The sequence below is a fragment of the Thunnus albacares genome, chromosome 4, assembly GCF_914725855.1.
Source record: "Thunnus albacares chromosome 4, fThuAlb1.1, whole genome shotgun sequence".
Classification (NCBI taxonomy): domain Eukaryota; kingdom Metazoa; phylum Chordata; class Actinopteri; order Scombriformes; family Scombridae; genus Thunnus; species Thunnus albacares.
The window spans coordinates 18,009,149-18,013,461 of NC_058109.1; positions in this window are offsets into that span (position 1 = coordinate 18,009,149).

Consider the following 4,313-nt stretch of genomic DNA (forward strand, 5'->3'; position numbering starts at 1 on the left):
TGACATTCTTGGTCCCCAGGGGATGAACTGTACTGACTTTTGGGATCCCTGATTTTTCTTCTAACGCCACCAGCAGGTTGACATTTTGGTCTCTAGTGAAATAAGTTTATAACCAATAACTTTAACGTTTTTCATCTAGTGTCATCAGGTCAAAATCTTACTTTGTCCACTACTTTAGTTTATGACCAAATACCTGCAAAACTAATGACTCTGTGCTGTGTGGTTAGTTTAGTCTTCAGGAAACAATACCTGCTAAACATGAGCATGTTAACACACTGTTGTTAGTATTTGGTTTAAAGCATCACTGTACAGCCTCACAGCTAGCTTGGCAAAGATCTTTAGTCTTGTTTGACATTATCCTGTATGGTGGTCTTCAAGGAAAATGATTCATTGAGATCTAAATCTGTCTAAATGTTCATTAGGAGGAATTTGTTGATCACGCCATAAACTACTGTATATACTTAGTACTTAGTAACATGGAAAAATGAAAAAAAACAACAAACCGAGTCTCTTACAGCGTCACTCATTGATTGATTTACTCTAAATTGGAGTTGCCTCTGAGACTTAATTGGAATAATGCTGAGCTTTTACCTGACAAATGTTCCACAAATAAAATGATATATTGTGGGTGTTTACCTTTTTTAATCTGAATGCTGAATACTTGAAAGATAGGGTTAAGTCTCCAGAGGATAAAGGTTTAACGAGATGGATGAGCTTTAAGATTGTAAGAGAAGCCCTGAGATGTATAATTACAAAACCTCTCTGATCAGGTGGTGTACTCCACTCTGTCTTTCTATGTTGTTTATTGTGCACACAGGTTGGACAATGGGATAGTAGCCTTGACTTGACTGTAATATGACATAATTGGTGTGACACTAATGATCACTGAGGGTCATTGGGTAAAAACTCCAGGCTGGCTGTGCCTTTGGAGCTGCCAGGAATACTGTGTTAAATTCAAAGACATTTACTGTAAAGCATCATTTCAGATTATAATAACTTTTTTAAATTATTTTTGTAGTTTCAGACCTCTGTTCTTATCTGTAATAACTTTGCAGTTGCCAAAGTTCTTTCTGAGATCTGGGGATTTGGCAACTTCACTAAGTCTGACAAGACAAGCAGTCAGACAATCATACAGATTTTAAACAAAGCCCCAATTTAGACAAGCTTATTACCCAAACTGTCAGTTTTAAAAACCCATCACAGTTCTCAGACAGACGTCCTGGTTCATCTTTGACCCATCCTATCTGCTCAATGTTGTGCCTGCAGATATTTTTCCTGTGGAATGAGGGATTATCACTGATACTCCAGTTGCTCTCATTTTCAGTTTTACTTTGACATAAAGTGGTTTTGATTATCTTTTTACACCTCATCTGATCGTCTGCTCATGTTTCTTTGCCTGTTTGACTATCTTGTAGAGAAGATGCTATGTTCTCTAATCTCAGCAATTACTCTGGTAGGAACAATTATGATTGACTGATAAAAATGATGACCAAAACCACAAAAATAAAAACCAAAGTATGGAATGATCCTTTAAGCAAGGATGGAGAAAGTTGAAGCTGTGAACTTCCAGCCACAGGATGGTTTTTAAAATTAACCCAAATTTAAAAATACAAAACATACATATCTCTAGAATCAGAATCTATTTATTAGCCAAGTATGCAAACATACAACTAAGAATGAGTCTTGGCGTTGGCTCCCACAAACACAGAAGAATAAAAATATAACAAGAATAAGGTAGTAATAATAATAAAATAATAAAATAGACAAAGAAGTACTAAAATTGAAATGAAATATTGAGTGTACAAAGGAAATATGGGCTAAGAAATGTGACATGTGCAATAAATAATTAAATTATGTAACAGTGGAGGTTGAATGCAATGTAGAATGTTAAGTCTAGTTTGATGAAATATATGAAAGTGAGCAGTGAAGGGATTAAAGAGGGATGTGAAATGTAAAATCCAGTTTGATAACAGTGCAGCTCAGCTCTTTAGTAGGGCAACAGCTTCTGGAAAGAAGCTGTTTCTGTGTCTGCTGGTGGAGGTTTTTATGGATCTCAGTCTTTTTTTTCCTGAGGGAAGAAGTTCTAGTGTAGTGTAGCCATGCAGATAGTTTGATTTTTGAGGGTGAATAAAATGTGTTTGTGCTGTTCAAAGCTTTCAGAAACTATATTTGAAAAACTCACTAGCAGAATGTTTTTCCAACAACATCATTCAAGATACTCAAGATAATCCACAGACTTCGGTGTGGGCAGTTTTCAAAGTAACAGCCTGTTTTTTTTAGAAAACTTTATAGTTCAAATGAGGTGAGGTTGGCAATTATCTAGAGGAACTGGGAAAGATACAAGGAAGAACATGAAAGATATTGATGGTGAGTTTTTCAAATATACTTTTTAAATGCTTTGAATCTGACAAATGAGATTCCATTTGCAGACATCAAATTGGATTGGCAGCAGAAATCTCATAACCTGAGCAAATAAAACTAAAACTATGTGCATGGCTTGAATCCACTAGTGGGAGATGATAAAATATGTTTGTTTTTTGTGATTTGGGTGAACTGGTCCTTTATTAGTTGACTCTGCTCAAGCTTAAGATGAATTCCCCCGCTCATATATACTGAGAAGGAAATGTCTAGCTGTGGGAACCTGAAAGTTGTGGCTCAGTGGAGGTCAAAGCACTCTGATTGTGATAGATTTTTGTCCACTTCCTCTCTGTAGTTGATGTTATTGTTGCTACATGTTTTCATGCCTCTGAATATCAACGAAAAGAGAAACCCCACAGAGTAAAATAAAATAGTGGATTTTGGAATGATTGTTTTGTAATCATTCATTAACACTGTATTATCAGAAAACCACAAAGAGAGCAGCAGTCAGTCTGATGCACACTGACCACTGACCAAGAACATTTGTTTCTGTCCTCTATAATTTCACTCGACATTAATTGGCATGTTCCTATCTAAACTCTGCATTCCACCCACATGCCCTCAACTATTGTAATGGAAACTACAATTCTATTTCAGGAGAAAATTGGTCCCTTTGTGTTAGCTGAGGGAATTATGCAACAAGCAGGACCCGCTCGTCATTTTAATTGCCACTGTACACAGGAAAAGTTCTCCTTTTACCAACCTCCAACTGCAAAGTAGTTATTGGTAGTCCGGAAATGAAACATTTGAAAAAAAAAAAGTGTGATGTGAGTGTTGAAAGTGTGGTTGGTAGTGGATAGACGTGACAAAAATGGGTGAGCGATGAAGTTGAATTCACACAGAATTAAATGTTGTTTCCTGACTATTTCCAGATTTAATTGCAATTGTGCAACAACCAAAAAACAAAAAGGTGGGCAGCAGACATTTTCTGCACTCACACAACTCCTCACTAATTATGCATCAGGAATGTTGTTGATGTAATATTGTTTTGAGAAGAGGAGAAAAACAGAGCAGTTTGTAGCATGAAATAATGTCTCTGCAGAATGTTTTGCTACAGAACAGCATATAGCCCAGTATAGTTAACCTTAATTACCACTGAGACTTTGAAGTTTTCCACTGCTGGCTACAACTGCCTTTAAAGTTAATAGGCTGAATCAATAGAGTTAAATCCATTTCTTTTGACCAGAGAATGTCAAAAACAATTTTATATGTTGTGTTGATACAGTTATGTTGTAACAAAACAACACATGAGGTGGATTTACGTATTTTCTGCATTGATTCAGCCTTGAGCTCAAGTGGGCCCTCAGTCTGAACTGCAGATTAAATGATATGAACTCTTCTGCTTTTGTGAGGTTTTTTTTTTTATTCCTCTGTGTGTGTGTGTGTGTGTGTGTGTGTGTGTGTGTGTGTGTGTGTGTGTGTGTGTGTAGTCGCCTTTTCAGTGAAAAACAAACTGTGCAACGTGCCTCTTGAGTGTGTGAAGTGCCATGCCACTCAACTGGAGTGTGATTCAGTTTTAATGAGATGGAGGTGAATGAGGAACTGACCAGATCTCATAGAAGAAAACAGAAAAAAAAAGTTGATGCTCATTTCTCTTTTCTCATCTTTCTAAATTTAGCTGGAGAGAGGCAACGCCTTGTATGATGTATTAGGACAGATATATTTATATTTTTTTCCTGTTTATCATTAAAAGTTAGATTGACATCTTACAGGCAGTTCCACAGGGAATCTGTATGAGAAGTTGGAAACCAGGATGTGGGATTTTGATTTATGCACATATTGTCATTGGTTTTTTTTTTTTATTCTGATGACTCCTGCATGCTGAGCAGTACATATTATTCTTTTGTGAGGTAGGTTTCGTTATTTTTGAGTCACTCCCCATTTCAGGTCTGCAA